We start from the raw sequence: 25,124 nt of genomic DNA, 5'->3' as shown, positions 1-25,124 counted from the left end.
AAGACTGGATACTATAAAACTCCTAATATATGCCCAGGAGTGGGATTGCAGGGTTATATGGTAGCTCTATTTTTAGTTTTTAAAGGAAGCTCCATACTGTTCTCCATAGTGGCTGTACCAATTTACATTCCCAACAACAGTGTAGGAGGGTTCCTTTTTCTCCACACCCTCTCTACCATTTGTTATTTGTAGACCTTTTGAAGATGGCCATTCTGACTGGTGTGAGGTGATACCTCATTGTAGATTTGATTTGCATTTCTCTAATAATTAGCACATCTTTTCATGGGCCTTTTGGCCATCTGTATGTCTTTTTAAAATTATTTAATTTTATTTATTTTTTGGCTGCACTGGATCTTCATTGCTGCACGTGGGCTTTCTCTAGTTGCAGCGAGCAGGGGCTAGTTCGTTGCGGTGCGCGGGCTCCTCATTGCAGTGGCTTCTCTTGTTGCGGAGCACGGGCTCTAGGCCCGTGGACTTCAGTAGTTACAGCATGCGGGCTCAGTAGTTGTGGCACACGGGCTCAGCAGTTATGGCTCGCAGGCTCTAGAGCACAGGCTCAGTAGTGTGGTGCATGGGCTTAGCTGCTCTGCGGCATGTGGGAACTTCCTGGACCAGGGCTAGAACCAGTGTCCCCTGCATTGGCAGGCGGATTCTTAACCACTGCACCGCCAGGGAAGTCCCTGTATGTCTTCTTTGGAGAAATGTCTGTTTAGGTCTTCTGCCCATTTTTTGATTGGGTTGTTTCTTTCTTTTTTTTTTTTTTTTTGATATTAAGCTCCATGAGCTGTTTGTATACTTCGGAGATTAATTCCTTGTTGGTAGCATCGTTTGCAAATATTTTCTCCCATACTGTAGGTTCTTTCATTTTGTTTATGGTTTCCTTTGCTGTGCAAAAACTTTTAAGTTTAGTTAGACCCCATTTGTTTATTTTTGTTTTTATTTCTATTACTCTAGGAAACAGATCCAAAAAGATATTCCTACGATTTATGTTAAAGAGTGTTCTGCCTATGTTTTCCTCTAGGAGTTTTATAGTATCATCCTGCTCCTGGGCATAGATCCAGAGAAAAACATAATTCAGAAAGATACATGTACCCCAGTGTTCACTGCAGCACTATTTACATGGAAGCAACCCAGATGTCCATTGACTGATGAATGGATAAAGAAGATGTGGTACATATATACGATGGAATACTACTTGGCCATAAAAAGAATGAAATAATGCCATTTGCAGCAACATGGATGGACCTAGAGGTTATCATACTAAGTGATGTAAGCCAGACAGAGAAAGACAAATATCACGTGATATCATTTATATATGTGGAATCTAAAAAAATCGTATAAATGAACTTAGTTACAAAACTGAAATAGACTTACAGACATAGAAAACGAACTTATGGTTCCCAAAGGGGATAGAGGAATGGGGGGACAGATAAATTAGGAGTTTGGGATTAACATATACACACTACTATATATAAAATAAGTAAACAACAAGGACCTACTGTATAGCACAGAGAACTATACTCAACATCTTGTAATAACCTATAATGGAAAAGAATCTGGAAAATAATATATGATACATAATAAATATATATAATATATAATAAATATACATAATATGTAATAATATATATAACTGAATCACTTTGCTGTACACTTGAAACTAACACAACATTGTAAATTAACTATACTTCAGAAAAAAAGAAAAAGTAGAAATAACGCAAATATCTATCAGCTGATGAAGGGACAAACAAAATGTGGTCTATCCATCCAGTGAAATATTATTCGGCCATAAAAAGGAATGAAGTAATGACATCTGCTACAACACGGATGAACCTTGAACACATTATGCGAAGTGAAAGAAGTCAGACACAGAAAGCTACATACTGTGTGTAATTCCACTCATATGAGATGTCCAGAACAGGCAAGTCCACAGAGACAGAAAGCAGAGGAGTCAGGGTGTCAGGGTGTTTCCTTTTGGGGTGATGAAAATATTCTGGAGCTAGACAGTGGTGACGGTTGCACAACACTGTGAATGTACTAACTGTGACTAATGGTAAATTTTAAGTTATGGGTATTTTATCATAATTAAAATTTTTTTTTTTTTTGGCTGCGTCCGGTCTTAGTTGCGGCACGTGGGATCTATCATTGCGGCGTGAGGGCTTCTCTCTAATTGTGGTGCGCGGGCTCTAGAGCGTGCAGGCTTAGTTGCCCTGCAGCATGTGGGATCTTAGTTCCCTGACCAGGGATCAAACCCACGTCCCCTGCACTGGAAGGCGGATTCTTAACCACTGGACCACCAGGGAAGTCCACGCAATAATCTTTTTAAAATGGGTTGATCTAAAGGAAAAATAAGAACTTGCCCTCAAACCATGTTTTTTCTCCCCATTTTAAGTTCAAACCAAAATGGTTTTAAGGCCAGTGAGGGGTTTCTTGTGCCTATTTTGGAGACAGAGCAGTGGCAGGGCCCGAGCAACACACAGGGAGTGGACACCCCAGGGGGTCCGGTGACATCTCCTGCTAGCGCTTCACACACTGGAAATCTTTACGGGACCAGAGCACCCTCCTTATTTTTTCAAGAAAAGAAAGGAGATTTTATAGCTGCGGGTGACAGCTGCGATGGAGGCTGGCTGGCCGCAAGGGGGAGGGGCTTTCCTCCCCATCTTCTGTTACAGGATTTAATGGCTCAGCAAACTGTGGAATTCGGGGACTTTCATCTTGTTTCATCTGCTCCAAGCTATCATTGCAGGCAAATGGCCTTGATCAAGTTACTTTGCTTCCGTTTCCTCCAGTCCTCTGCTCATCAGAGAAATCCGCGGGCGTGCTGGTGCAGCCGCACATTGAAAAGTCCTGCACAGGGTGGGACATCCCAAGTCTCTCCAGGGGCTGAAGCAGCCCAGAACATGTCCCCTCCTGTACAGACCCCTGGTCGGCAGAAGACTCTTACCCCTGGCAGCCTGGGACTTGAGCCCACCCTCTTTTCTCCATGGCATTCCAGTGGCATTTCCTACTGGAGCTCTAACACTTGAAAGGGAACCGGGATGGGAGTGAGGTGAAGTGCAGCGGCCCGGTGCACGGATCCTCTGGGGGAGTGGCCAGCAGTTCCAGAGCCTTCGGCACTAACGCAGCATTCTCTGTGTTTGGTCACAGGATGTGTGTGTGTGGGGAAGCTTGCCTTGCACCAAGCACAGGCAGGTCGTAAACAGATGCTTTTCCCAGGGGTGATACGCGGAGCGAGTGTTTCACGATAAACCCCAGCGTCATCAGGACAGGCGGCCCTCCACCTGGACGCCGCCGGGCACAAGGGCAGGGTCTCCAGCTCTCCCTGAGGACAGTGGCCCGCCCATGTCTGCAGCTGTTCCCCGTGTGTTTCGCTTCCTTCCAGAAGGAAGTCCCTCTGTTCATGTCAAATCACAGAGGGCAGGTCTTTCAAAATCCTCCTTTAGGAAGGGCTACTTCTGTTTTTGTCAGGGTCGAATGGACACTTCGACCACAGTCACTTCTAGAGCGAGTCTAAGAGGCCAGCAATCCTGGCGGGGGGGGGGGCGTTGCATCTCCGATCTACTGAGTCCTCTCTGGGTTTGTAGCTGGTGAGGGATGGGGTGACACCACTTTTATTTAGAAAATAAAACTCCAGTCACTATATGGTTCTAGGCAGGCAGCACGTTCGTCGCGAGGCCCCCGGCGCAGGCTCCTGGCCCAGTGGGCGGAACCCCCGCCCATCCCCCAACCCTCCTGGCCCTCGGGTCAGGGACCCCCTTCCCCCAGGGCTTTCCTCTCTTGGGCCCCCATCACCCATCCCTCCCCCACCCGCTCTCCTTCTCTTGGCGGGTATTTACCAAGCGCCCACAATGAGGTGGGCTTCGTCCAGAGAGAGTGAACACAAAATGGGTGGGATGCAGGCCCCGACCTCAAGGCACCCGTCAACACTGAGAGGATGGGCAAAGTTTAACAAACACCGAGATACGCACAGGGGCCACCTAAGCGTGGGTGGCCGGTGTAGGCTTCCAGAAGGGGCCATGTCAGACCTCAAGAAGCAGCAGGAATCATGCAGGAGTATGTTTCTGTTTCCTCACTCCCTAAATATTGTTTTACCTTTAGTCCTTTTCATTTTGTACATTCTCCTACAGTGTGTCACCCATGCTGTGGTTTCAATGACAGACAATTACCCAGTGTCCCCTGTCCCAGCAAGGGGTCCAAGCACGTATGTGCAGCCACCGACCAGACAAATCCCCTGAACGTGCCGCAGACGGCCGAGTCTTCCTATGTCCAACACTGAGCTCATCCTCTTGGCCCTTTCCCCAAACTGCTTCCCTCCTCCTGTCAAGCCTGTCCCGGGGAGAGGTGGCATCATCTACCCATCACGGAGACAGAAAGCCTGGATCAGCCTGGATCCCTCCTCTGCCCAGGTCAGGGCACCAAGTTCTATTCATTTCACTTTCTCATTCTCTCTCCACTACCACCATCACTGCCCAGAACCTCAGCCCCTTTTTCCTGGTTCCAGACGTAGCCTCCTAACCCGTTCCTCTGTCTTCACTTTGCCCGGCACCCTACTTCAAACGTGTCCTACACAGTGTCATCAGAGGCACGAAAAAGATCCTGTCGTCCCCCTGCTGAAACCTCTTCAGTCATTCCCTGGAGCTTTCCAGAACTGCCCGCCTCCCACCCCCGCCCCCAGGCTGAGCTGGGTGTTCATCTGTGTCCCCAGTTCTCTCGAAGCTCTGAGCAGGCAATGGTGCTGTGCTGCTTCCAACAGCACGATCGGAGCTGACAAGCTTTCCCGACCGCTTACAAGTGTCTCCGATGTGAATACAACTCCCCAGTGGAGGTTGCAGGAAAGGGGGGGTAAACTCCGGCAGTCAGGAGGAAGGAGGGGATGGGAGGCCAGCAGATGCCGAGCCCAGGACGTGCAGGCCACTGCGAGGGCACCAGGCCTGAGGTCAGCATGAGGCTGCCCGGCCTAGGAAAGCCCACCAGGAGTCTGCCTCCCAGCCTGGCAGAAGGGCACAGAACCATGGCGTGAGGAGATACACACAAACAAAGGTTTTTCAGTAAAAACCGGAAACCTCAAGCTTTCTTGACTTCTTGAAAAGCAGATCCGCTGCAGGTCACCAAAGGCAGAGCAAACCTGAAGAACACCCAGAGCGAGAAGAGACATTGCTTGCAAAGGAATAACAGGCTTTCTCATCAAATATGAGGGGGGAAAATGAAAACACAGACTCATCAAAGGGTTTAAGGAAAATAACCGTCAACCTAGAATTCTATCCCCAACCCATCACCTGAGTGCGAGTGCCACAGGGAGACTTTCTCAGACAAAACAAGGGTGAACCTGGGGAAGTCGGGCAAGCTCAGCTCTCAGGTGAAGAAGGACCCGTCGTCGTCCGTCAGGAAAGACAATGGATCCAGAGGAAAAGAGTGGTGTGGGCGACGCGTGGGGAGCAGACAAGCAGGCAGACGTGCAGGTCAATCTAAGTAAGTGTTCACTGTAAACGCAGCAGCAACGAAGATGGCTATTGCGGTGGGTTGGGGGGGGGGTTAAACCAACGCTGGACGACATCTTGGAGAAGAACAACATGAGAGACGGGGTGTGGCCCCAGGGAAGCATTTCAAGGTCCCTGTCTCATCTGGGAGGAGGGTAGGGGGGCCGATGAACTTCAGGCTCCACAGACAAGCTGCGGAATGATGGCAATGGACGGTAAATGAGACCGTGAGACGGCCGCGTACACGTTCCAGAGAAGTAGAAGGAAGGGAGGGGGAGAAGAAAGTCTGCTTCACTTAATGGAAGGGAGGAAAGGGGAAGAAAAGGAGCAAAGAAACGTGAGGACGAGAAAACACAGACTGACATGGATGTGAATCCCTGTTAAAAGGGAGATCTCAGATTGAACTGAGAACTGCAGCTATAAGACTATTTGCAAGAGACCCATCTAGAGCCTAATGACAAAGAAAAGTTAAGGGAACGGAACAAGGTCCATAAGGCAAATGTTAATCACAAGAAAGCTGGCTGGGGAAAAGAACTCGTGAGATAACTGTCTCCTTTATTAAGGAGTCGTTCACCAGGAAGATACACTCCAGAAAATAAAAGTTAAAAACGTGTTGTGTGTGAGATGGCGTGAGCTCTGCAAAGATATAATGACATGTCTGCAAATAGTCAACCATCTTAATATACTTTTCCCCAAAACGTATAGATCTACAGATATTAAAAGAACATAGACTTGAACCCAATTAATAACATAGATTTGAACCCAATTAATAAGCTTGTGTGCTCAACTACGCCCAACAATTAGAGAACACACGTTGTTTTGAAGTACACTTGGAATAGGTAACAGACCCTAAAAGGTGGTTCAATAAATACTTAAGAATTAGCATCTGACTGAAACTATCTTCTCTGACTATAATGCAATACAAATAGAAATCAAATAAAAGAATATAATAATAAGTACTGTATGCTGTTTAAAAATTTTTTAATTTATTTTTGGCTGCATTGGGTCTTCCTTGCTGCACACCGGCTTTCTCTAGTTGTGGCGAGCAGGGGCTACTCAGTGCAGTGGCTTCTCTTGTTGCGGAGCACGGGCTCTAGGCCATGTGGCCTTCAGTAGTTGCAGCACACGGGCTTCAGTAGTTGTGGCGCGCAGGCTCAGTATTTGTGGCACACGGGCTTAGCTGCTCTGCAGCTTGGGGGATCTTCCTAGACCAGGGCTCGAACCCATGTCCCCTGAATTGGCAGGCGGATTCTTAACCACTGCGCCACCAGGGAAGTCCTTGTATGCTTTTTTGCAAAGTGCTTTACAAACAGCAACTCATGAAATCCTCATGACAGCACGAAGTAAGTTCCATTTTCAGAAGAGGATATGAAGCCCAACAAGGCTAAGTACCTGCCAAGGTCACACAGTGGAGCCAGATTTGAACCCAGGCACCCGGGCTGGAGTCCAAGTCTTAACCTCTGTGCACGCTGCCACTAAACTAGTCATAGATATAATCGTTAGCTGAGCTCCCTACTTACTAAGTGCTTCTGAGCAGTTTTCATCCCCTGATCAAGAGCTCCTAGGGCAGCATCTGATACGGAATAGGAGTTCCATAACTGTCACAGAAAGAGACGTAATTAAGAAAGCAGTTGGGACTCACTCCGACATCGGACACTAACCAGAAGACCTGAGGGCAATGTCAAGCATCTTCAAAGCAGTGTTGTTGAGAAGTGAGTTGGCGCCATCGGTGAGCAGGGGCTGGGCTTTGGGGAGCAGGTGCCTTCCTGGCACTGTGCTCTGTGCAAGGGTGTGTTGAGGTACAGAGTGTAAGGCAGATGAAGGCAGTGTAAGGCAGATGAAGGCATTAAGGCAGATGAAGAGGCCCTGGGGATGCTCACTGTTCCAGGGATGCTTTCCGGGAGCCAAAGAACCCTCTGCAAAGTGGATCATTACTCCGCTTTGTAAATCCAAACTCTCACGTATTAGGTGCTGCTGCCCCATTGCTAATGAAGTTCTCAGCGAAACAAAAATGTTCGTAGGATGACAAACGTTTGGACTCATGGATTTTTGGAAACATACACGCAAGGTTGAAGAAGTTCCAGGAATTACATCAATGAACGTGTTGTCATTTTTTTTTTTTTTTTTGAGGTTGAATGGAGATGAGTAGACACTGGTTCCATGCATGTTTCTCAGTGATACCCGTAGTCATATGAACAGATACGCCCCAGGATCACTTAGCCGTCTGCTGGCTGTGGCCGGTGCTACTTAGCAGCGCGTCTTGTGTAGCTGTAAAAGGGGTCTTGGATTGGGGGAGGGGAACTTGACAATCATCATCTTCCACTGATGGAGAATTTTCCACACACTAGGCGCCGTATTAAACATTTTACATGCATCATCTCATTTAATCCTTGCTGACACCTTGCGAGGCACTGTCATGATGCCCATGCCATAGATGAGGGCACAGAAGCTTAGTAAGGTCGAGGAGTTCTGCACAGCTGCAAAGTGGTGTCTGTTTCTCGAGTGACACATTGAAGCCACCTTCCATTTATTTATTTATTTAAGTTTATTTTTTTTTGCCCCACTGCATTTAGACCTCAGATGGACGGACGTGTCTAGCTGTAGCGTGGGGCAATACCTCTGCTGCGTGCAATTCTTTAATACTTGGTGCTTACGAGTCAGGAAATAGCATTTGGAATCTGCTGTCATGGTGTTAAGGTTGGGGCATCCTGACCCACAGCCACGACCCCCACTGTCACCACTTGTCGTTCGCTTCCTGGGCATTTATGACATTTTACATTGGTGTTTCCAGGCCTGGTTGATTCCAGGCTGTCAAAGAAGGGGTGCTCTCCTGGTGCTTGGAGAATTCAGGTACTTTTTTAAACTATTCCCTGGCACACTGGCATCTTGACTTTCCAGCTGGAGTCCCTGAGGAGGCCTGTAGCTCTCTGGAGGCTCCTGGCTTCTGGTTTTGTCAACCAGAAGGTTCCTGTTCTTCGTGTGTCGGGGACCCTCCCCTGGCAAGGTGGACCCGGGCCTGGCCTCTGTGTGCTGGACATGGCCGGGCTGAGCCCATCCTGAGAGGCCCAGTGACTGCTGCTCGGCCCTTGGATTTGTTTCCCTTCCACCAACATCAGAGACCAAGGCAGTGAGGACGCTCCACTTTGCTTTATATATTTGGAATCTGGACTCTTTACTGGCTGCATTCCTCTGTCCCTCCCAAAATGTCCAAATTGATGCTTTATGCCGGGGATAATGAAACCTTTCAAAACTGAACTAAAAGAACAAACCCACCGCTCCCTCAGATATGAGGAAAGAACAGAAAACAGAAGCAACAAAACAAAACACCACCAAACCAAACCTCTACCACAAAACAAATGGGATGGCAGCTGTGGACAGAGTGGCATCACGGGCAGGGGTGGTGTCCCCTCAGGGCGCTGCCCCGTCACCTCCAACAAGAGGGTGTCGGCTCTGGAGCCTGAGCTCAGGTCCTCTGCGTCCATCCCACCCTCCATGACCTCCTCTCTCTTCCCACCTCTCCCTTCTTTCTCTGTCTCCCTTCAACTTCTCATCTCAGTGATTTGCTCTACTGTCTTTGGGGCTTTATTTTATCAAAAAATATCTGTTTGAGAGATTTTTTTTTCTCTTTGCTGTGTTAAGCTTTTTCTTTTTCTTCTTTTTTTCCGTCTTGGCTGTTTGCTGCTTACATTTCTGCTCCTCCTATCCTGATACTTCTGCTAACAGTACCTCCAAAGTTAGCTCCGTCTGTGAACATTGGTGTTTATTTTCTATTCACATCATTAATGAAGGTGTTAAATAAGCCTGGATTGAACACAAACCAGGACCCACATCTTCCTTTGAACAGATGATTTTTAGTGGTTTGTTGGAATACCATCCTGTATCTACCTGTTCTATTCACCATCATCAAGAAGCATCTGAGCTTCTATGTGTGTGGGGCTGTGGCCCACTGCACAGGGGAGTTTGTAGGACCCCAGTCTCTGCCATCCGAGAACTGGGCATTTCAGGCGGTTTGCAGCTACACACACACAGGGGACATATACACTGAAAAGAGAGTCATGAAAGAATGCTTAAATAAGATTAATGATGGTACTTTTGAACAGGGTTGGGAACTAAGAAGAAGTCTTGCCATGAGCTCAGGAATTCCTCGGCATTATCTTGAAACATGTCCTACATCAAATATCTGAGTCTAAGGCTCTGGGATAGAAGATAGATAATAAAACGGCCTCCGTTCTCAAGACGCTCAGAGTCTGGGGAGGGAGGCCGACTTGCTGACAAATAGCTACTACGTAAGGCGTGAAAGTTGGCACCGTTAAAGGGCTGCAGGGTGCGCTCAGGAAGCACGGGGTGGGCGGAGTGAAGGATTCTGCCTGCTTGCTGCTGGGTGCAGCCTCTTGGGCCATGGAGCTTGAGGCTTTGAAATGCAGATGCATCATGGGAATAAACTGGGCTCTCAGCACCCCGGTCCGGAATGTGACCTGATCTCTCTTCCTCACGCTGCTCCCCACCCGTGTGGAGGAAGCCAGAGCCGAGGGGCAGGGTGCTGAATCCCCGGGCAACAGGCACACCCTCCGCCTAGCGGCCTCGCCCAGCTTGGCCGGCATCTCTCCTCCCTCCAGCGACGTCCCTCAAGCTCTAGCTGCCCTTCCTCCCAGCAGCCTACCTGGGCCTCCCCAGCCCAGATCTCCAAAACCCAAAGACAGGAGGTGACGAACTGCCCCTTGGAGGGTGAAGAGGACTTGGACGAACAGAGATGACCTTGTTGAAGCCTAAAAGTGAAATTTAGAGAACATGCAGGGAACGGCAAGCGTGGGGCTGTAGTTCAGGATGCAACTGTGTCTGGAGACTGTGGTGGGAGAGAGGCTGGGGTAGATAACAGGCGAGGAGTTTAGGCTTAACTCTGCAAGCAATGGGGACTCCCTTAAGGATCCTTGAGTGGAGAAGAGAGATAATACTTTGTTTTTATCCGTGCACTTACCGCTATCTGAAACTGACCTATTTGATTCTTGGCTTCTTCACTGTCTGTCTTCCTATGGCTCCCACCCCCTTCCTAAAGGGAAACTCCACGGGAATGGGACCTCCTCCTTATCGCTGTGCCTAAGAGTGTCTGGCATAAAGTAGGTGCTTATTTAATAAATGAGCGAATACATGAAATTGATAGGAAACAGGTGGTGTGGAGGATAGACTGATGGGGGCATTTAAAAGCAGGCAGACCAGGTAGGAAACTAAATCAGGGAAGAAAGGGCTGTGGTTGTTAACAGGGCAGACACAGGTCAAGTTTGAGAGATGCTTCAGAGCAAGAATTTGGTGACCACTGAACGTAGATGGTAAAAGGTAGCGTCTTCCACATCTCTAGGTTGTCAGCGTGGGTGATGGAGAAGGAAACAGAGAGTGAGTTTGGTTTTGGACAATGTTGAGTTTCACTTCCTCTGGAAATGATCCAAAGGGTTTCGCTACATGTTATGAGGACTCACTGGGGAACATATACCTCATTGTTCTCCCTCCCTTAAAGGACTGTGTGATCCAGTGGGGAGATCATATATCAAAATTGTTTCCCAAACCTATTTTGTAAGCAAATTCTGCTATAAAGTAAGTATTTACAATATTATCCTGATTCCGTGCTATATTAAGCAAATAAGCCTCCAATTTGACAGTTCAGTGTTAAAATGGCAAGTGAGCAGCCTGAGTACCATTCTCATGCACCCTAAACTCCTTAACGTTTCTCACTTTTTATTCAATGGTCGTCTTCTTTTTTTTTTTGGCCACGCCCCACGGCATGTGGGATCTTAGTTCCCTGAGCAGGGTTTGAACCTGAGCTCCCTGCAGTAGAAGCGCAGAGTCTTAACCACTAGACCACCAGGGAAGTCTCAATGGTCTTTTTTTATATATATAAATTTATTTATTTATTTATTTTTGGCTGCCTTGGGTCTTCGTTGCTGCGCGTGGGCTTCTCATCGCGGTGGCTTCTGTTGTTGCAGAGCACGGGCTCTAGGGCGCACGGGCTTCGGTAGTTGTGGCACGCGGGCTCAGCAGTTGTGGCTCACGGGCGTAGTTGCTCCGCGGCATTTGGGATCTTCCCAGACCAGGGCTCGAACCCGTGTCACCTGCATTGGCCGGCGGATTCTTAGCCACTGCGCCACCAGGGAAGCCCATCAATGGTCTACTTGTTGATACTTTTCCCACCATTCTTTCCAGCAATTTTTATCTGAAAATGTCCAAACTTTAAAAGCAGTATTCCTAGGAGCAATAGTGCAAATTATAAAGGCAGGGGGCTGGGGAGGAAAAGAAAGGCCTAATTCTTGCTCTGCAAATAAAAGGTCACATTCTCTAGAATTGTGGTGACCTATAGGAAACCGGAAACTGGTCACTGTCCAACAACAATCAGCACATTATGGTTTACTGAACAGTTAGTTAAAGTTCCCATGTAGGGGCGGCTTGCACATCCAACTGCTTGCTGAGCCTGGAAAAAGTGATTTCTCATGGATACTAACCAGTCCTTTGGAACTCTGGCTATAACACACCCGGGAGTCAGACACTGCAGCTGGCAGCAGCAGCAGGGAGGAGACGGGGACTGGGACTTCCAGGTTCTGTGTATTTCTAGGAATGTTGCTTAATCGAGACAGGAGACAATGGGGCCTGGTGGAGAGAACAGGCCTTTGGAATCAGCCAGTCTAGGGTGTGAATCCAGCTGTATGGCTCTGGGTGATCACCTACCCTTTGAAGCTTGGTTTCCTGAACTGGGATAATAAACAGTGGTAATGCTTTTCCAAAGGGTTTTGGTGAGAGTTAAAGGACAAAATAGGGCTTCCCTGGTGGCGCAGTGGTTGGGAGTCCGCCTGCCGATGCAGGGGACACGGGTTCGTGCCCTGGTCCGGGAAGATCCCACATGCTGCGGAGCGGCTGGGCCCGTGAGCCATGGCCGCTGAGCCTGCGCGTCCGGAGCCTGTGCTCCGCAACGGGAGAGGCCACAGCAGTGAGAGGCCCGCCAAAAAAAAAAAAAAAAAAAAAAAAAAAAGGACAACTACATAGGCACAGGGGCTAGGGCAATGCCTGGCTCGGAGTAAGTGCCCCTTCAACGTCTGTTAATGGAGCCAAGTGCTTTAAAGAAGGAGATCCTTATGTTTAGAATGTTGGTTAAACAGTTGATACAGGGGCTGAAGGGACCCTTGCCCTTGTGTCTCAAGGCCTCTTCGCTTGACCATGGATAGCCCCTTAAGCAATAACCGTGCCATCTCCTAGGGCCATATTGGTGAAAAGGCTTGTCGATTCCAGAAAGCCCTTTTAACTTGTTCTTGAGTATTTTAAAATCCCATCTATGCTGACAAAAGATGATGTTTTCTTCTCGGGGGGCAGATGACACTTTCCACCTCACTCGCACTAAACCTTGCTGCCCATCCAGGCAGCTGTGATCCACGGCGCAGAATATCTGATTAGGTAGCAAGGAACTGGGGATTTCTGTTCGAAGGGGGAACTCAACAAGGTTAAAATAGAAGCAACTATCTCATGAACCAACCCAGAACACTGAGATGAAAAGAAACAAATTGCTCACTTTCTACCACCTGTTTGAGAACAGAAGGATTTGCACTCAGTTATGTTAGCTAAAAAATGTACCCCTGACTCATTGTGGTACAGAAGTCTTTACCACACGAATGCTTTTGATGGAAAATCCGCCCCCTGCTCCGATACACCCTTTCATGCTGGTGATGACAGAGGCAACGTAGGCCTTTCCATCAATATGTTCTGCACACTTCTTAGCAGCTCTGCTTTTCTGCATTTGCTATTTTAAGCAAGTACATAATGCATCAATTTTCAGACTCTTACTCAACGCCGCTGCTACAGGACTGAGAACTCAGTAATCTTGTCAGGCGGCGCAGAACAATATTCCAACAGATGAAACATTCCATGCAGCCTTACTTCCCCTTTCCTGGGATGCGGCATCTATTTCTGGCCCTATAATGAGAGAGGAACCAGTGGCGGTGCTCCAGGCCCACTTTCCCCGGGAATCCCACATTACAGAGACCATTCACCATGCTGCTGCTGCTGGGATACACATCAGAGGCCCTGTAGGGGACTTGAGACCACTCGACCGCTATCCATCTTAGTTCTGATTTTAAGTTCCCAGAAACGGGTTGTTTGGATCCAGGCTGGAGCCTGCTGTCTGGGAAAGACAGTGTGGGTTTGCCCAGGCCACGCTGGTGCTTCTCCTGCTTGACCTGAAGGGTTCCTGTTCTCTCCACAATCACTAACTTGATTGAAGAGCCCAAGACCAACATTTATTTCCCTGTCCTCAGCTTCCTAAGAGATTTCAACGTGAAGTGTCCCCATGTGGCTTCTTGCCAAATTTGCCTTGACCTTGCGGAAGACACACTTCTAGTGGAATGTCAATTGCACCTGATACCTTGTTGGGCAATTTGGGCAGAGTTCCCTGCTGTGTGTGTTTACAGCTTTCGTGGCTTCTAATACAGGCTCTATTTACTGCCTGCAGGGTTACCTGGGAGAGAGAGCAGAGCAGTCTGCCTCTATGCCCGTTGGCTCGGAAATGGGTTAGTCACGTTTTCCAGAGATCTACTCTTCATACCTGGCTGCTATAAATGGGCTGGGCCACTCCCACCAAACCCTCCAAGTTCTGCTCATTTTAGCTCACATCAATTAAAAACGGCACCACAAATTAGACTGAGTGAGCGCATAAGTGATGCTATTGAAAAGTGAGTAATTCAATAATAGCTCTGCACCACTGCATTCGGTCTGAAGAACTAATTCATAGCATCGAATGATTCAGCCATCCCTATGGGGACCTTGAATTACTGGCTCAACTTCATCAGCATAAAAACAATCAAACCAAATACACTCTTCCTCTGGGGCTGGAAGTCAGACACCCTGAGTAATATTTAGGTCACTCCTGCCTGGGCAAGTCTGAAAAATGGTTCGTGCCCTGATTAGACAGTTGCTGATTTTTTTTAAACGACTGTCAAAGGAGGGGACCCTGCAGGCGTTTTAAGGCAAAGAGAGGTTCTGTGAGTAGTGCTGGAACAACCTGAAGTGGGCTGAAGCCAGTCATCTCTTTGTTCAGCCTAGAGTGTATCAGCGTCAGCTTCACAGCTGAAGTTGAATCTCTGGGTTTGGTGAGTTTCTTGCTTCCCCTAACCTCCATTTCTGGGAGCCCTCAGAGCAACACTGTTAACCCTGACTGAGCACCAGAATTGTCAGAGGAGCATCTGCAAAGCAGTGGTCAGTCCTTATTGGACAGACTCTGATCAGCCCGTCTGCATGTGGGCCCTTGGATGTTCGTTAGTGTTTTCTTTTTTTTAAATTTATTTTAATTTGTTTATTTTTGGCTGTGTTGGGTCTTCGTTTCTGTGCGAGGGCTTTCTCTAGTTGCGGCGAACGGGGGCCACTCTTCATCGTGGTGCGCGGGCCTCTCACTGTCGCGGCCTCTCTTGTTGCGGAGCACAGGCTCCAGACGCGCAGGCTCAGTAGTTGTGGCTCACGGGCCCAGTTGCCCCGCGGCATGTGGGAGCTTCCCGGACCAGGGCTCGAACCCATGTCCCCTGCATTGGCAGGCGGATTCTTAACTACTGTGCCACCAGGGAAGTCCCTGTTAGTGTTTTAAAGCCCTGGGTAGTATTCCTGTGAGCCCCTGCCGCAGAGCACCAAAGCATCACCTTCCCTGGGAAGGAACAGAAAGAAGGGCTGCCTTGCCTTGCCTTGGGTAAGTGCTCCAGTCAGCTGCTCAGGAACTGGCTTGGCAAATGACAAAGGCAAAATCCCCTTATTTTACAATTTAACTGATTCATCAAGCTTTTTATTCTGATGAGTTTCAGACATATTCTAGTTACACAAGAATTACTTAGAACAACTTTATTGAGGTACTTTGTACAGGAAGGGTGGAGTCTCTGGGGGGCCCCTAAGCTCACAAGAGGACCGTGGAAATGGGCACCCCTGCTCACCCTCTGGACAGCCCCCAGGCCCCATCACTCTGTCAGCACCCCCCTTCTTGTCCACTTCTCTTTATTCAACAGATACATACTAAGTCCTGAATGTGTGCTGGCCCTTGAAGATACAGGGGCATAAAAGACACGTGTTGCTCCTGCCCTCACCAAGCTTATAGTCCGGTGTGGAGACGTACGTAAACGTGAATTACACACTCATCACTGTTTATCACTGTTTATCCCTAATTCTGGGAAGAGCTCTGAACGTAAAAAGTGCAGAATGCTTTGGGATCAGTGCGGGGATGTAGTCTAGTCTCATCTACTCTTGGGGAAAGTGTTCCCTAGAGGCAACCGCAGTTCCACTTACTGTGTGTGCGTCCGTGCAGGCATTGTTCTGTGTGAATGTAGCCAATACACACATACATATACATGTATACTCATTGGGGGGCAGGGACTCTAAAGCAAAACCCCAGCCTTTAACCATCTTAAAGGCGTACCTTTCATTTCAGATGTAGGAATGACAGTGACGGGCCATGGTATGTTATGGAAGCAAGATGATACTGCAGAGCCACTGACTCCAGACCATGGTAAGTAAGAGTGGGCCAAGGTTGCTGGCTGTTAATCAGTGTTTCATCATTTAAATACTAGGTGTAGCCTTCAGAACATGGAAGAAGTCATTCCAAAACAGAGTGTTAAACCAAATACCTAACTATGTGTTGGATACCGTTGGTGTCTAGAAAATGCCTTTTATTTTTCAAATCTAATTAGACCATGGTGTGTCCTTTTTACAGACACTCCAATAGAGTGGCACAAATCTGTTTTCTTTTTGCTTTTTTTTTTTTCCTCGAAGATGAGGGCATCAGCTAGACCATGAGCTAATCTGACATTTTAAGCCAGTGCCATTAGAGCTGCTATGCTGCTCCAGGACAAAGATGGATGACACAAGGGTTACGGGTTGGGGGTCATTACTATGGTCTCAGTGCTCTTCATTACCAGCTTAGGTGGATTCTAATAGCAGTACAGGACACTACCCCCCCGCCCCCCGCCCCCAATCAGGAGTTCAGGCCTTGGAAGCCCTGGTAATTCTGCTCTGGGGGCAGCGAACCCCATCTAGGTGAGGAACTGCCATAGCTGCTGTGTTCTCTCCGAGGCCAGACGAGGCATGTGCATTTCCATGACTGTCACCTCCAGTCACTCTGGGGAGCGGCGGGGGGCAACGAGCGGCCACGGGGGGCCTCGGCCGGTCCTCTCACGCCAGGGTGACCACGGCGGGCCGGGGGTCGGAGAGGCAGACCATGTGCCTTAGGGCAGACGTCCAGGTGCGGGAAGAACAATACTTCCTGTTTTCTTAATCCTCTTTTTAAAAGACTGGTTTCAAGTGAGGCATTAAGGTCCCCAAGAATAACAAACGGGCCCCGGGCCTGTCTATGCCTCCGGATGAGGGGAGCGGGCTGCTTGATCTGGCACCTGCGGCGGAGCGGAGGCCACGGGTCCAGGACCTGCGGCAGCTCGGGAAGGGCTGGTGCCGGGGAGCGTGGGGGCGGGGCAGCAAAGGAGAGGGAGTCCGGGAGGGGAGGGAGGATGGAAGAGGGGGAGAAGGGGGATGAAAAAGGAAAGAGAGAGGGAAAGAGGGAGAGGGAGGAGGCGGGGAGCGAGTAAGACAAAGCGAATCTGCACCGCCCGGGTGGGCTGCCGCGGGGGAGGCGGCGCCGGGCCCAGGCAGCGGCTTTTAGCTCTGCCGCTCCCGCGGTCGCCATGGCAACGCGGGCATTAGCGATTCCATCTGACATTAAAATGCCGCCGCCGCCGCCGCCGGCCCGGAGCTGGGGTGCTTCGGCCGGCGGGTGGAAAATGTGCGCTCACACACACGCATGCCCACCGAGGGGCCGGGCGGCGGAGGCCCCTTTTAGGCTGTAGTTTTATGCATCATTTATCGTGCACCCGCTTCCAATCCGCCCTCCCTCCTTCCGGCTGTTTTTGTTTGTTTGTCTTTCTAGAGAAGGTGATAATTGGGGGCTTAGATCATCTGCTGGCATATTGATGAGCTCACTGGGTTGCTAAAAGGGAATGGGGATATGGATTTGGGTTAGCTAAGGGTATGTGACTGGTTTAAGACAAAAACATCAAGAAACGGACTATCTGGACAAATAGGCTTGCTTTCTCTCTTTCTTTCCTTCCTTCCTTCCTCCCTTTTTTTTTTTTTTAAAAAAAAAAAAACAGGGCTGTGAATTAGCCAGAAATAGTTAAAAGGAAAGGGAGGAGAAAGGGCTAGCCTGCAGACATGTGAAATAGGATTAGCGGAAACCCTAAAGACCAAGGCCCACGGGAACCGTCCTGCAGCAGTTTGCCACACGTGACAATTTTCCTGCTCAGATGCCTGCTCCAGAAAAAGAAAATCAATCTGTGTGCCTTTTTTTGGGGGGGGGGGTACTTGAAGCCCCACCCCATGGTATTCTCTCTCAAACTGTATTTCAGCACAAACAGGGAAAAGCTCATGAAACTGTACTCTGAGGGCAGAAACTGGCCTTAATCATCGCTGCAACTGCTGAGCCCATGATGGGACTTGCCACATCCCAGGCAAGGGCGATGGCTGGCCGCGGCGCACAAGTGAAATCTGCAGAGAGGACTTCCGGAGACCAGCCTCCAGAGTGTAAGAGGGACTGGGCCCAGAAACATCCTGGGAGCACGATGCCTTAAGGCCTCGCCGTGAAGGCAAACAAAGACCAACGGGTGTGTCCGGGAAGTTTCTGAAAACTCAGCAGAGCGTGGGCAGGAACATATGCCTTCTTATCCACCAGGTGAAGTCCCCCCTGTATGACACATCTCGCCTGGGTCTGGAGCATCATACTTGGTAAGAAAATAAAGAGGGATGTTGATGAATAACAGGCTTGCTGACAGGGCAGTGTGGGCTGGCGGGGGCTGGCTCCCAACTGCTCTGCGAGCTGTGGGATTCGCAGGAACGAGAGGGCGCAGTCTCCGACTGAAACGGAGGGCCCTTTCCTGACCCATACAACTGGGTCTCTCTTTCTGGACAGGCGCTGTGTCTACTCCAAGAGTCCTAAGTAGTTGGGGACCATCTGGGAAGCCACGCTGGCATCCCAGGGTATGGGAGGAGTCTTCTCATCCAGCCCCTGCCACAGCCAGTGACAGAAAAACCATGAATAAGAATGAGAAATGCAAACTGCGATTACTCTTGCGTCCCAGAATTCTGACCTGACCATAGTCAAAGATGACTGGCAAAGCTCATCTTCCCAGCAGCTGGAGAATAAACAGCGAATGGAAGGGCTAAGATGCTGAGAACACAGGGCAGGGAATGAGCCCCCTCTGCTCAGCAAGGCCTACAGATAACACACTGTCTTTTAAAGGACTGACCGAAGAGACCAAACCTCCATTCTGGAAGCTGAGAATTCTAGAACTCGGCCTTGAGAGAGGCTCTAACCTTGAGGGGCTGCTTTAAGCAGGGAAACATCTAGAACATTCTGGCCAGCAGGCTATTTATTCCCTCTGGACCTCTCCCTTAGGGACAGATGGGCGTGCCTCCCCCTAGTGTCACTGCGTCCTGACGGTGACGTTCTCCCAAACCATGACAAACAACCTACTCCTTGGAAACGCACCGAAAATAGGGAGGAGACGCCTCAGGCGACGCACGCCGTTTCTACAGCCTAAGAGGAGTATTCTGCTGGTGGACGGCGGAGCAGGCTCCCTTTAGGGGCTGACTTGGTGTGACGAAGGCCCACAGATTCCCACACAGTCATCAACAAACTGGAAAGAACTCTGAGGCAGTTAAAGGAAGAGGAATTTTCACAGCCTCATGTAAGTTGCTCCTTTGCTTGGTAGCCTGTGCTTTGAGGAATATTAAATATTAAATAGATACCAGTGAGGGGCTTCCCTGGTGGCGCAGTGGTTGGGAGTCCGCCTGCCGATGCAGGGGACATGGGTTCGTGCCCCGGTCCGGGAAGATCCCACATGCCGCGGAGCGGCTGGGCCCGTGAGCCATGGCCGCTGAGCCTGTGCGTCCGGAGCCTGTGCTCCGCAATGGGAGAGGCCACAACAGTGAGAGGCCCGCGTACTGCTAAAAAAAAAAAAAAAAAAAAAAAAAAATAGATACCAGTGAAATGAATGCCCAATAATTTCAGATGAGCTGGGAAAACCTTAATTGGCTGAGACGCGCCTGGCGGTTGCTTCTTAGTCCGTGGCATCCTAACCAGCCAACCAGAATTAAGTAAACTGTTTCTCCGGACTATTTCAAACATACATGTCTAATGAAATGGACATATTCTTCAGGAGCAAATGATTTTTTGTTCTGTAGTTACAAGAAAAACTAAAAATGACAAAGTTATCATATAAATTCTCTTCCTGGGGTATCCTCCCACTTGCCGTGCTGACTCCCATCTCACCATGGGAGGCCTGGTGTTCTCTCCTAATCATGAAAGCACTGGATTCAGGGTTAGGAAGCCTTTGGAGCAAAAGTAGGTCCTCCACTGGTGGTCAGAATGAAAGAATTCTGCCCCAAACCACCATAATTTCTTGAAGGCCTTCTTAATTTTTAGATGTTTCTTAAGATGAGATAAAGACTCCCCTGCTGGCACAGTGGTTAAGAATCCACCTGCCGATGCAGGAGACACAGGTTCAAGCCCTGGTCCGGGAAGATCCCACATGCCGCGGAGCAACTAAGCCTGTGCGCCACAACTACTGAGCCCACGTGCCACAACTACTGAAGCCCGCGCGCCCAGGGCCCGTACTCCGTAACAAGAGAAGCCACCGCAATGAGAAGCCCGCGCTCCGCAACGGAGAGTAGCCCCCGCTCGCCACAACTAGAGGATCCCTGTGCGCAGCAACGGAGACCCAATGCAGCCAAAAAAGACGAGATAAAGTATATGCTTGGAGGGGATGCTGAGTGAGCACATTAGGAAGATGAGACATACTGTTTCCTTAACAGACAGCAGAGTCCTGAGGGAACGGGATACAGAACAAGTGTGCTCAGATGAGGCACGACAGGAGGATGGGATGACCTGGTACGAAGAGGACTCTGGGATATGAAGCCGAAGGGCAGTACAAGGACACTAATGATGGGGACCAAGGAAAAACCAGAGCAGAGGCAGAGAGGTCCCAAAGCCAAGGCTGATTTACCCGACACTTTTGAGGATGGCCAGTGTTCCACTGCACTACCTCACACTGCTTGTCCATCCCCTTACTATCCGTGTCCCCAAGCTTCTTGACAAGGGTGTGCTCTCACACCACGTCCCCTGCCTGCCTGCCTGCCATGTATAAGACGGAAGACCAGAAGCGCAGAGGACGGAGGGCCTGAGGGCTTGCTAGTGGCCAGGACGAGAAAGAAGGAAGGAAGAAAGATGGGGGGATGGGAGGACAAGAGGGGTAGGAGGAAAGAGAAAAGGGGGTATTCAGCATAGGAGTTGGACCTTCGTTACAATCCTACAGCTTCATTTTCCAGAGAAGGAACCAGGCCCAAAGAGGCTGTGAACTGGGCCAGATCACTTAGGTAGGTAGCGACAGAAGTGAAACTCTCACCCAGACCTCAGATTTCCAACTCAGCGTCCATTCATCTAGTTTATAAGAGGAAAGGAAAGGGTAGAAGTACCAAATATCACCAATAATGAAAGCGCAAAATGCAAATGAAAAACAGAAAAACTCTTCACAGGAAATTGAGAAGATTCTAAAAGTCAGTCTATTTAGTCTTTATGACAAAATAATAGAACCCGAGGCAGTGAACTAAAGAAAGCATCCTGAGTCTGGTCGGAGCAAACCCTGACTTCTCCACTGACAGGCAGTGTGACCGGGGGCAAATTTCTAAACCTGTCCAGGCCTCAGTTTCCTTAATCATGAAATAGGGATAACGGTGGTATCACCCTTCACACACATTTTGTGACGATCAAAAAATCGTGATCCGTGGCAAAGAGCTTTCGCAACAGTGTCTGGAGTATAAACACTTAATAAGCCTTTGTGGTTACTATTATGATGATTACTACAGAGCTGCTACAACCAGGGACAAACTCGTTTTTCTTACTAGAAAAATGCAGTAAAAAATATTCATTGGTGGTTTCTCTGTATGGGCAAGCGTATCTATTTTCTTTGGGGCTAAATGAGTTTATCTTTCTGAGTTTCCCACAATATAAAAAGCATCCTTTTGCTTTTGTCTTTGGTGAAGCGTGCTTCCTTCTGATGTCACCTTACTCTTTCTTCCACTGCAGAGAAAGTCCCAGTCTCAGTTTCACAACTAAATGAAAGGTTGCTTCTTAGCAGAGTGGCACAAGTTCTCACCACGCTACCAGGGCCGAGGTGTAGGATGGAAACAAGGAGGCGGTGACATTTCTACATTTCATTACTCTTGTTTTCCGTAGGAAGTCAACTGGACTTGGATTAGAGCTGAGATTAGGAATCCTCAGTCGGAAAGAGTTCACGTGGCACCATACATTTTTCACCATCTGTAAAATGGGTACCACAACGTTGAACCGATTGATATGAAAGGGGAACAGCAGGCTCCTGGGTTCCAGCAGTGTTATTTCTTCAACCTCTCAGGTGATAATCCTCTGACCACTGACCCAGTGGCTCGAAGACATACCTCCCCTCTCTCCTTCCCCTTCCCCATCCTCATACCCATGTGGATTTCTTGGGCTATCTCATTTAGAGACCTGGCTCCTGAAGGGTTTTACATTCCTGGTTATTTTTAGCCTCATTTAGTCAAAGTCTTCAAACACGGTCACCACATGGCATGCAGCTGTGGAAAGCACCTGCTGTGGTCTGATTTCCAGTCAGCATTACTTGACATTTCTTGTCAGGTGATTTCTAAAATTCCCTGTTTTTTTTTCAGGTGATCCCAAGAACTTTTTCCCCCTGGTGTCTTAGGTGTGACACCTGAGCTGGGCATCCGGTAAGCCGCCCAGATTAGGGATGAGTCCAGAACCCTGATAGAAAGGAAGATGTATTTCAGCTTCTGGGACTCAAATTTCTCTGCCCCAGAACTGTCAGGTCTGGGACGAGAGACACTGCGGTGGGCTCTGGTTCTGACAGCTTCCTTAAGGCCCTCCCTCTAAGCTTTCCAATTTCAGAAAGGGGGCCACTGTCTCTTGGGGTCTCAGGAAGAAAGCAGAGAGGATGAATGAAGCAGCTGGCAGGCCTGCGGGGAGCCTACCTTCAGTGACAACAGCTAAAATGTACAAGAGGCTGGGTTACTCAGCTGGAGGGAGAGCTGGGCTGGACCGCGTGCTTCCTCCCGCTTCTCACCATCTTTTCTCCCCCTGAGACACTTACCTCCCCATCTCTCTCGGTCATGCAGCTGTTAGTCTATTGGTTTCACCCACATACACCCATCTGCCGTGATGCTTTTGCCTTCAGGCCTTTTTGCACAGGCTGTTCCTGCCTGGAAGGCTCTTGGTCCATTTTCCAGACCAACTTCTACTTGTCATTTGATTCTCAACATCAGCATCACTTTTGGGAGCCTTTTCTGATCCTTCAAGACAGGGCTGTCTCTTCAATGGACTTATTAACACACTGGATTGTAATCGCCTGTTTACTTATCCAGTACGCCCTCCCCACAAGTAGGTTGTAAACTCCTGGGCAGGGTTGGGGTCTGGTCCTCTGTTGTCTCTCCACTTCCTAGCCCAGTGTCTGGCCCAGCACATAGTAGGTGGTCTGTAAGTATTTGATGAATAACGTTCCAGACTCACCAAGAACTCCCTCTTTTTTTTCCTCCTTCCTATACGTTTTTTCAGACCGTATCCAGCTCTGCTCCTCAAATCAATTCTCTAAGCCTCTATTTCATCACTGTATCGATTCAGATCACGTCCTTTGTTAATTCTGGGTTTGAAAAAAGTCTTCAATTGTGCTTATAGGTATGAAAAGGTTACGCTGTAGACACCTGGATAGTGTCCGTGTCTAAGAGAAATAATACATCAAGGAAAAGTGGAAACCAGGGCTGGATAATTGGAAGGAGCTAGAGACTTTTCCTCTGTCTCCTGGTCATTCTCCTGCATGAAGCCTTTGTTTTTTGTGGCCTGGTAAGTCTGGACCCCTATTTTCAAGGCATAGTTCTTTTTTTTGGCCGTGTTGGGTCTTCGTCGCTGCGCGCGGGCTTTTCTCTAGTTGCGGCGAGCGGGGGCTACTCTTTGTTGCGGTGCGCAGGCTTCTCATTGCGGTGGCTTCTCTTGTTGCGGAGCACGGGCTCTAGGCACGCGGGCTTCAGTAGTTGTGGCTCGCAGGCTCAGTAGTTGTGACTCACGGGCTTAGTTGCTCCGCGGCACGTGGGATCTTCCCGGACCAGGGCTCGGACCCGTGTCCCCTGCATTGGCAGGAGGAGTCTTAACCACTGCACCAGCAGGGAAGCCCCAGGCACAGTTCTTCTTGATGAGGAGATAGCAGAGGTTTCCAACCAAGAAAAATCTTCCACTGAGCACCCGGAACTGTTTTCCATTTCCTTTCGAGAGAATTCTTACAGTGGAGAGGAAGTGTTCTGTCACATACGGGCCCCACGAAGTCCCTTCTTCTCCCCACCCCTAACTTTCTGCTCCCGGCAGATAGGAGCTGATGCCAGGGCCCGCAATTATCAGCAGTGCCATACAGCACCACCGCTGGTCTCTCCACGATGACTTTTCATAGGACTGTTTTTCACCTTTTCACAATGGGTGTCTTTCCCCAGCCCTCACCGTCAAGTGGTATCTTTATGCAGCAGTATACGTGGTGTTTATGATGACAGCACATGCCTCTTATAACTGTAACAGTATTTGGCATGGGATTCAACTTTTTGCCTGAAAAAAGGTCACAGGAACAAGACCTCCATCCAAACGCAGGGCTTCAGAATGACACTGGTGGCATCTGAAGCCGTGTCTGGTGCCTCCAGATCCACCCTGTATGCTGGTGCGATAACTGGCTGGTGGGGGCCCACCACAGCAGGGGGGGGCCCGCGTGGCTATCCGAGGGGTGTGGGCAAGATGAGTGGTGACTGGGTGTCTAGTCTGTTGAGATACTACCAGGCACCGTGGGCCAGGGGCCAAGGACCTGCTTCCTGCCCTTGCTGGCTTGACATTCTAGAGATGCCCTGTCAGACAGGCAGAGGCAAGATGTTCCCCGCACGAGTCAAAGCTAAGCAAACGCAAAACAACTCGATTCTCATGGTAACAAAACTGGCCTGTTTGGGGTCTACCCAGTGTAAGGCTTGTGCCCGTCCTGGCCCACCAGGTTTGGGGGAAGAGGGTGTCCTGACTGGAGGACACGTTTAACGTCCTCTGCCCTCTGGAGGGCTGGCTGCGAGACACCCAGGACCCCGCGGCTTCTGCAGATGGCAGAAAGTACACAGATAACAAGCACAAGGGCAGTGCAGGGAAGCTGGTCTCCTCAGATTCAGGAAGTCAAGAGGGAGGGTAGCTAACCCTTCCATAGAACTTGGGGGTATGTGCGTGGGAATTATGGGGATGGGCAGAGGGTGGGCTGAAGAACAGCCCCGCAAAAGATATCCACATCCTGACCCCTGGGACCTGTGATTGTAACATTATATTGCAAAAAAGGACATTGCAGATGTGATTACATAAGGATCCTGTGACAGGGAGAGTATCCTGAATTATCCAGGTGGATGCTAAGGGCAATCACAGGTGTCCTTATAAGAGGGAGGCAGAGGGAGACTTGACACGGACAGGAGAGAAAGATCAGTGAGGCAGAGACTGGAAGGATGTGGCCACGGGCCAAGGGGTGCCGGCTGCCCCAGAAGCTG

At 49.3% G+C, this 25,124-nt stretch overlaps 1 protein-coding gene, 1 long non-coding RNA gene and 1 other non-coding gene across 4 annotated transcripts in view; 1 reads left to right on the top strand and 2 right to left on the bottom strand.

Annotated features, from left to right (window-relative positions):
- The window catches only part of MYO1D (myosin ID), a 350,137-nt gene that overhangs the window by 6,140 nt on the left and 318,873 nt on the right, over nucleotides 1–25,124 (bottom strand). The window lies entirely within an intron of this gene.
- Nucleotides 11,265–11,337, bottom strand: TRNAR-UCU (transfer RNA arginine (anticodon UCU)). The gene has a single exon. It is a non-coding gene; the product is annotated as a tRNA-Arg (tRNA).
- LOC132414785 (uncharacterized) overlaps nucleotides 15,936–25,124 on the top strand; it is a 44,117-nt gene continuing 34,928 nt past the window's right edge. Inside the window, exon 1 of the long non-coding RNA XR_009517023.1 lies at nucleotides 15,936–15,990. This is a non-coding gene — a long non-coding RNA (uncharacterized lncRNA). The remainder of the gene's footprint in view (nucleotides 15,991–25,124) is intronic.

The sequence above is a fragment of the Delphinus delphis genome, chromosome 19, assembly GCF_949987515.2.
Source record: "Delphinus delphis chromosome 19, mDelDel1.2, whole genome shotgun sequence".
NCBI classification, from domain to species: domain Eukaryota; kingdom Metazoa; phylum Chordata; class Mammalia; order Artiodactyla; family Delphinidae; genus Delphinus; species Delphinus delphis.
This window is presented reverse-complemented; position numbering and strand designations above follow the sequence as displayed.